This window comes from Thalia democratica, chromosome 2 (genome assembly GCF_965202585.1).
Source record: "Thalia democratica chromosome 2, ktThaDemo2.hap1.1, whole genome shotgun sequence".
Lineage (NCBI taxonomy): Eukaryota > Metazoa > Chordata > Thaliacea > Salpida > Salpidae > Thalia > Thalia democratica.
In genome coordinates, this window is record NC_139166.1 from 88,137,948 (window position 1) to 88,147,765 (window position 9,818).

Sequence of the window (9,818 nt, forward strand, 5' to 3'; positions counted from 1 at the left end):
ATATTACACTGTTCATATGTACAATTCATTAACTTTATTAATTGAAAAGTATGTAAGTAAGTTTCAAAAACTATCAAAACTAAAAAAAAAAAAACTTAGTTTTAAACAACTAAGTTTAAGTTTTGTTGATTAAAATTTTATTAAAACACTTTATGTTGGACTAACTACTTTTTAACTTCTTTCTATTTTTACAATACACATTATACAAAACATATAAACCATTGTAGAAAAACAGGTTAGAACAGTTCTTTTGCAGCATAATTGTATATTCTTTGAGGCTAAAAATTTTTATAGTACTTTTTGCTTCTTTTTTATAAAATTTTGATTTAAACACATTAATAACACGTTTATCAAAATTTAAGTTTTTTATGTATATTGTGTTAACTTAAAAAAAACGCTTGTACATAACTTTAAGTTAATTTGATAGAGTGGGATACAAAAAGCAGCATTATAAACATTTAAACGCTCATTTTTTACCTGCATTTTGTTTTACACACACTGACGTAATAAATAAGTCCCGCAAATCGTTGCTTACATAATTTGGTACATAAAAAAAGAAGATTTTACAAATTACAAGTTGTTTTACTCTATATACCTATCTACTTAATTTTCAAAGCCGTAAACGATACGACTGAAAACGATGCAATGTTGTCTAAATTAAAATATTTTCTGATGCTGCTCGTTCTTTTACATTTAAATCAAATGTTTGTTTGTTATATTATAATAGTAATAAAAGCAGGTTATCAATCTAGACTATGCAGTTATAAACAGTTTTAAACAGTATAACTTAAATTTTTTATATTTTAACTTAAACAAACCTGACAGTATAATATATGTTCAAATTAAAAATAAAAATTTTATAATGTTATACTTTAAATTTAAATAGTTTTAAATTTTGACGCAAAGCTTGATTTTGTAACGTTTAATTATAAAAATATCAGTAATTGACAAGACGTAAAATTTTACTCAGTTGAAAACTACACGAGGTGCTGTTAAGTAGATTTTTGATTTTGTTATAATTATTATTACACTTACTACACAGAAATTTAGAAAGTTGTATTTTAAAACAATTAGGTTTTCGTTAATCAATTTTTAAAATGCAAAATTTAATTTATTTTACTAAAAATATACACATTTTTATTTATCTATTTATAAAACACTCTCTACAGTTAATTCAAAAAAATATTTTTTTTGTTTGATTTAATAAATTTACTACAATTATGCTAACAAAACAGTTGTAAAGTTTAATGGATTTTACCGATGATATTTTAAGAAATCAAAAAAATAACATAATTTATTTAAAAAAAAATAAAGATTTTTATTACTTATAAAGCAACACTCTAGTTAATTGTACGATGCGATTAAAATGAAACTAAAAGATAATCAATCTTAGAACAAAAATCATTATAGCTTTTGATATTTGCCTTACACTTTATTTAAAAAATTGAAAAAATCACTATTCATTTCCATTAAAAAAAAATAAAATGTACTTTTTTAATAGTTATAAAAAGTTTGTAATTCTTTTTGTTTGTACGTTTGTATTTTTTTTTTCACTAAAACAACTAGTTGTTTAACTAGTTATTTATAACAACAATATGTTTAAGTATATTACTGATTTAAAAGTATTATTGGACAACAGTTTGTTGCAAGTTTTCAAACTATTTACAAACCGTCTAAAGTGAAAATTTATTAGCGAGGGTAGTAGTTTGTAGCTGGTAAAACCCAGCATACTTTTTTTTTAATTTCTCGCTGCAGTATAGTACTATAAATTATACCAATTAATAATAAAGTAGGTATTGTAAACTAATTATCTAATTTTTTTTTTTACATACATATATAAATATTTTGTTTATATATAGTACGAAACGTATCAATTGATATATAGTAACAATTTTAGAATTTTTTTATGATTGCTATTAGAGTTATTTACTTATTAAAAGTTAAATAGTCCTTATCAGTTATAAATATAATTTTGTACAAACAGTGTCTAATAGACAGTTATATTTTTTTATTTAGCTAGTTTTAGCACTAATTTAAATTATTTTGCACAGTTTTTTCTTCTGATAATGACTAATATAAAGTCAAAACATCGTAAAAGTGATATAAACTATAGAAAAATATGTTTATATATATCTTATCCTGTATTTAGTCTGTAAAAGTTGAATAAATACATAACATTAATTAGAATATGTAAAATTGAGAGTTTTTATTCTACACAATGCTTTATGCGAACGCAATTATCACGATTTAAAAACTCTATAAAGTAAGACAGACTAAGCCATATATACTATTAATAATTCAAAACTTATAAAAAAGGATAATAATGTCTTTGTTATGTTTAGTGTTTTTTATTTGATAAAACTAGTGAGATAGATAGTTTTCAGTTTAAAGTATACTCTCATTGTATTTTAAGTATATGTTTCTAGTAGTACGTTAAAAAACATTTTAGAAACTAAAATTTTAGCTTATTTAAATTATTTATATTACATACTTTATATGTTCACTTGTCTGAATTGAAAAATATTTTTTAATTTAACTTAACTTAAAAATTAAAAAAAAATTACAAAATTTAAACTAATCAAAGATAATGCTATATATATGAGTAGTTATTGGCCTGGTTTTAACTGACTACAACGAGTTAATATACAGTAATCCTTATTTAGTTTTTAAACTACTGTTCTAGTTAATTAATACAGTAGATTTATAGTTATTTATAGTGTTAGTTCTTAGTTTCTCAACTTGGATTTTATTACTTTAGCGTTGATTAAATTATTTTTACTTGTTGTTTAATAAAAAAGGTTTTCTTATAAATGTGTTTTCATGCTTAGCAAAATGTGTTTTTTTTACTCGAAAATAAAAAAAAACATTTAAAACAAGTTATAAAAGTTACACAAAATCAAGAAGTACCTCAATAAAGCTTTCATTTAATCGTTAAGAATTGTGCAAAATGCGTTTTTGTGATAATTTTATTGGCCGCATGTAAAATATTTTAAGCTAAAAGCTTTAGGGTTGAAATTTCATTAGTACTAGTTATATATTAAAATTAGTAATGAAATTTGTTTTATTGAAGGAAATTGAATTTAGTTTTTGTTTAATGAAATGAAAATCATACTAATTAAAAAATGAGCTTTTCATAAAAGTATTTTTAAAATAAGATTAAAATTTTCAGAATGTAGTTGAGATTTGGTAGTTTTATTTTCATTTGTTGCTAGAGCATACTAATTTTCTTTTGTCTGCAATGTATTTAATTTGGTAAGTAAGATAAAACTAAAAATAAAGCTACTATAATTAAAATATTAAACTTTTAATATTATTAAATATTATACTGATTATGATCAGTTAAAATTTTTGATCGTTTATAACCCTCCTTTAAAACTGTTAATTGAGTATTTATAGAGTATTTAAAAAATAATAATTTGCTTAATTATATATGTTACGTCAATCGAAACTTTATTAGACAAATTTGTAGCAAAACAAAACAGAACTTTTGTTTAATGTTTTAAAAACTAAAATGAGACCGAATGTTTCGGTAAAGTTTTTGAAGCAATATTTAAAATAACCTTTAAAAATTTTGTTTTGATATTTGTTGCAAACTGGACTGTTATTTTCATTTTGCCTTGTATATCAATTTAGAGATTTTTTTAAAAGTTAATAAAAGATCTAATTTCAATCAATTTTGCTTATGTATAACAGTTTAATCAATCTACTTAAATATTTTTTTACAAAGCTTAATAGTGTAATTTATATATAATTTTTAGATTACATAGTGATAAATATTTTTGATATTGTACTTTATTTTTATTTTACATTTTTTATAAAATATTCACAGTTAAAATGTGATTATAATATAGTTTTTCTCTGTCAAATTAATTGATGGGTTAGTTCTGGAAATTGTCTAATAGTTTAATGCAAAACTTTAGAAAATGTTTAAAAATCTCAGTTTTTTTGTGATTTATTAAAAACGTAGTTTTACTTTTTTAATAAAACTTATCTTAAATAAATTTAAAGTTATAACTTATAACTTTTTTTTAAATGTTACAAGTTAATAAACTACTGTTTATTTGTAAAGTTAGCACAGTTTTTAAAATAATCTAGTTAAGGCTTTTGATTATTTCGTGAAATTTATAACATAGTTTTTTAATTGTTAAACGAAAAATTTTAACGAAGACTCTAAGCAGTTTAGTTTTATTTTTTTAAATAAAATTGTATCAATTAACTTGTTATTTTTTGTTATCTAATCTTTAAAATCTGATTTGACCATATTTTTAAATAAATCTTTAAATTTTAGTTTAACGAGTAACATACAAAAGTAACTTCAAATAAAATTTAATGAATAACTGTATAAAAAAAAAATAACATACATTTAAAAAATTTACGTAGTTATGTAGTTTTAAAATGTATAAAAAAACTAAACAACAAATTGCTCTCATTTTGCATTACCGAAACTGACGTAATAGAAAATACCGCAAGTTGTTGTTTACTTTTTTTATATATATATTTTAGAACTACATAATAAGGTAAGTAAATCTTTGTCTAAATCATTTGAAATTTTATAATCCGTGCATATCACGGCTATAAATAGTTACTAAATTAATAATATAAAAAATTTAACATTAAATTATGCATAATTAGATATATATAAGTAGTTTCAGTACAAATACATGTATATATTTCTTTTGATAATTTGTTTGTTGAGTGTTTAAACTATTTAAAATATATATTAAATAAAAATTCTAAGATAATATTCAATAAATTCATTCAAAATTACATTACATTTATTTTCTTACATAAAACTAAAGAACTCCAATTTTTTTTATGCTTCTGAAAACATAAATACTAATAGATTTCGAGGATTTTTTATAAAGGTATAACTCAAAACTGTACTCGCCTTACTGTATTATAATTGCATATTATATAAATTTAAAGTATATTTGTCGTATTTAAGCTTAAATCAATCAATTTTTTGTTTGAAAGTTTTCAACCTTTACAATTAAAACTTTTAGTTATAAGATTTACTTAATAAATTTAATAAATATTATTTTTAATTTTTATATTAAAACATTCTATAACCTCTAATTTAATATTTTATTCAAGAAGTATTTGATAATCTTCTGTTTTAAACTTTCTCAAAAAAGTGTTTCCAAGTAATCATCAAATGTCTTAATCTTAATTTTTCAAGCAAGCTTACATCTGTTACAAAGTATAAAACAGTTTGGAAAAAAACATTACAAAATTTTTTAGTACTTTACTTTTAATCTTAAGTATAAACTTCATTCGTTTGTTGTAGTTCTTGAAAAGCTGTATACTAATGATAATTTGCTGTAACATTAAAACTGTTCACATATAAAATAATTAGAACTGTCTTATTAATCATTTAAAACAGCAATCATTTAAAGTATAAATAACAAAGTATAAATCTGCAAAATCTTAATTACGTACTCTTTTAATTTTCTGCCGTTTTGTTTTTTATAAATACTCTATATAGACAGTTAAAACTCAGCAGATTTTAAAATTGATAAAAAACTTACCATTTAAAAGGTTTGGGCATTTAAAGTTAAATAGTTTACTAGTAAAAGATTTTATAAATTTATATTCACAATGGAATAAACTAGCATGGTTAAATTGATTAAAAAGCATAGATGTTGTAGTAAAAATCTATGATTTTTCTATTGAATATTATTGCTTACTTATAAAAGGTATATTAAAATAAAACATTTTTAATTAAATTTTTTTAAATTTGCAAGTTATAACTAAATATTTTCTATAAAAATAAGCAGATAAAATTTATATAATATGTATTAACTTTTTTATAAGTTGTAATTTGATTTTAAGTTATAACCAAAATAAATTTACTGTAGAGAAAATTACAAAACAGATCGAGTTGAAAGTTTAAATTTTGTTAACGAGTATAAATATGAAAATTATTTTATTTCTTTCTTCATTTATGACAGTTTAAATCAGGGGTCGGCAAACTGCGGCCCGCGGGCCAATTGCGGCCCGTGAAGGGTAAATCTGCGGCCCGCGAGCACGTTAGTTTTTTGAATGGAATGCGGCCCGCGAAAGAAAATTTTGTGGCCCGCGAGCATGTAAAAGTGGCCCGCTGACAAAAATATATTTCAAGTTAAATTTTTTTCGGTAATTCGATTTAATTTGTTTAGTTTGGTTTTAAGTCTTTGTATAACATTTAAAAATAATTAGAAGAAGTTACAACTTTAATTTAAAAATGTGAAAAAAGACAGATTAGCATTCTAACAGGATATTTTTCTGAGTTTCATAATAACTTCTATTTTACAACAGCAAGTAATTATCTGAAAAAAGAGTGCTTGAGTTTAATAAGTTAGTTATATAATACCTACTTATTAAATAAACTAAATGCAAATGTTTTCCATTTTGTACAAAAGTAATGCACAGTAATTAACTAAAGTGTTATTTCTTTATAGCTTAGATATTCTTTACAATATTTTTTATACCTAAGTTTCTTTTATATAATTTTTATTTGTAAATGTTATGTTTTAGTGTAAAAACATTTAAAATAACATAGTAATAAGAAAAAAAAGTTTATTTAAGTTTTGTTTTGACACATTTTAATTTTTTAGAAGTTTTCTTTGCACTTAAACTAATTTATATGCACACCAACTTAAAAAACACGTTTTAAACCACTTTTTATAAAATACTTTAGTTAGTTTAAGTTTAGTTTATGCATAATTTTCTAAGTTTGTTTTTTCTACATGTAATATCTAAATTTGTACAGACACAATGAAAATAATATATATGACATAAACTAATATAGTTTTTGTTAGGTATACATTTTCATTTTTCAAACATAGATTTTGTCAAACTAAGTTAACTTTTATGCTTTGCATATCAATACTCACATTTGCTGTTTTTTGGAGCTACATATTCAATATAAACTAGACTTAGGGATAGTTTATAAACATTGACACACACTCAGACTATCATTATTTGAAGACTTCAAATCTCAGGCTAACTAAGTCATTTTATAAGTTTTTGGCTAGAATTGTTTTTTGTATACAAAAATATCAGGAATGTTTTTGTTAATTCAGGCTGGCTTTTTTGCTTAAAAGATTAGCAAATTAAACTTATGATGTAAGTTTGCTCAACCCAAAGTGATTTTCAGTTATAATATATTTTATAATATATCAAGTTTAAGCTTTGAACTTGAAAATTTATGCTTAAAAATTTTGGAAAAAAACTTGAATTTGAGAATTTTTGAAAAAACCTGGAGTTTCAAACAATTTTTACATGTAAAGTAGTGAAATTTCGATTTGGCTCAAAAAATTTAGCAAATAAACATTTCTTTATTTAAAAATTTACTAAAGTAGCTTAACAGTGTTTTTTAATATTGATATACTTTATAAGACACTTTTTAAACTTTAATTAAACTTTTTACTAAAAATAAAAAAAGGAATTGTACTTCTAAAACTTTTGGTGCATTGCACCTTTACTTGTAAAATTTCACCGATTGTTGTGCTTCGTGTTTGAACTAAACCAAGAAATTATACTAAAGTGTCAAAGTTAAAAAAACATCTCTAATAAAAATTCTCAGATGAGCAATAGTTTTTCTATCAGTGCTCTCATCTTAACATATTGATTAAAGTCATAATTTGGTTTATGCGACTTTATAACCTTAGTGCGTTTCCTAAATAGGACTTTTTGTTGTCATTGAAGAAATAAACAAAAGTTTTTCATTACTGCCAACAAAAATTCTTTAAAAAGTTTTCAATTATAAACGGTATCTCATTATTAATAATAAATTTTGCTACTTTATAATTTGCCTTAACAACTTTTTTCTGATAATTCTGTAGTTACTGAAGATAATCATGTGCTTTGTTGGAACTGACTTTGATGATTTGTTTTTTTATCGTTTCTCGCAATAACTCCCAACTAAAGTTTTTTTTTGTTGCTTGTCTTTTATTTTACAACTAATACTTTTAAAATCTTATTGCAGATAAAGAATTGCTATAATGCTTAATAAAAAAGAGGTTTTTATCCTCGCTTATGACTGAATTAAGTTTTATACTTTTGTTAAAAGTGTTTAAGAAAGTTAATTGTCCATTCCAGCTGACTTATATTTTTTTGGCATGTAATTTGTTTACTGTTAATAAGTTTCGTTATTTCTTTACGTTGTGAACTTTGTTTTTACTGGGTTGCTACACAAACAGGCTATTTTAAAAGCTTAAAAACTCAGATGTGTGTGAAACTTTTATTTCTAACACTTTAAATAAATCTTAGAATTCACAGAATAGTTTTTATGACTGTAGTGTAGTTTACTAATTGTAGTTTTTTCTTGTTTTTTTTTTACACTTTGTGTACTTTTTAATGATGATGATATTTTTACTAGGGACTTAAGCTAGATTTACAACGATTTACTAGCTTTTTAAACTTTTAATGAACCTAGGCTGGTTTGATACAACTCAGACATTTTTGCTTTTTTAATGACAACCATGTAAAAGACTAGTTACTAATAAGATATTTTATTCAAGTATTCGAGAATTAATTATGTTAAAGAATTTGTTCTAGCTTTCTATAATACAAATAGGTATTAATTTTACTAAATTAACTAATTACTAAATTTTTTAATGAATGTAAACTATTTAACACGCAAAAACTTTTTTTTGAAGTTAATATTCTTAGAAATATGAAAAAAGGGGTTGATAATATAACAAATATATAAAAGTAACTAATAAATTGTCTTTCAAGTTTGGTTTTTATAGACAGTTAAATTGTATGTAAAATTACAAAAGTATTTAATTTAACTTAGTAAGTGCTTATGAAAGTTCATAGTTTATTAACACTTAAGTATATTAGTCAGTGTAAATTTTATTCTAATTTTATTTAATTTAATTTAAATAGTCATTCTATGTATAGCTAAAAGTTATTTAAAATGATAAAGTGAATAAAAGTAAAACTTTTCTCTAGTGTGACTAAAACTAAAACCAAAAGATTATTCAAATGTCACTAAAACTAAAACTGCGGCCCGCGAAGACTTTGTAAACTTGAAATATGGCCCGCGAACACCAACTGCCTGCCGACCCCTGATTTAGTACAACTAACTCACAATTTTTTACATTAACAAGTATACAAATAGAGTGATATAGTTTATTTTGTTTAACAACAGCTGTTTCTAAAGACGGATAGTCAATCTCTTCAGGCTTCAACAAAATAAGAATAAGCACGTTTTAGGCAACTATTAATAAATAAAAAATAACTATTCATGCGTAAAAAGAAAGTAAATAAAAGTAAAAAGAGAGAGAAAAAGAGAGAGAAAAAAGAGAGAGAAAAAAAGAGAGAGAAAGTAGAAATGCTTTTTGTTAATTGTTTTGATTAGATTAAGTTAGCAACTAGAAAAATATATTGTATTGTAATTATAAAAATAATATCAGAATGTTTGATTATAGTTTAAGGTTTTGGCAAAAGGATTGGCTTTAATTCTTAATGTACTTCGAAATAAAACTAAACATTAAAAAGCAACATATTAACTAGTAATGGTTAAACACAATGCATGAATTTAAGTTGAAACGAAATATTTAACATTTAACAAAAAAAAAAAAAATAAATAAATACAACAAATAAAATTCCAAATTTAAAACCCTAATTTGAACATTTGTTATACTAGCTAATTGCTTGCTTCCAATTCATCAACAGAAATTTGTTCCTATGTCTGCAACTGCCCATAAGTTCGGATTTTTTGTTGATACAGTTGTTACTTGCTTGTAATATCTTGAGGGCTTCTTTCAAGCAAAGCTTGCATGTTGTTTTTCCTGGTTGGTGTTTGTTTACTCTTTCTAGGATCTTCC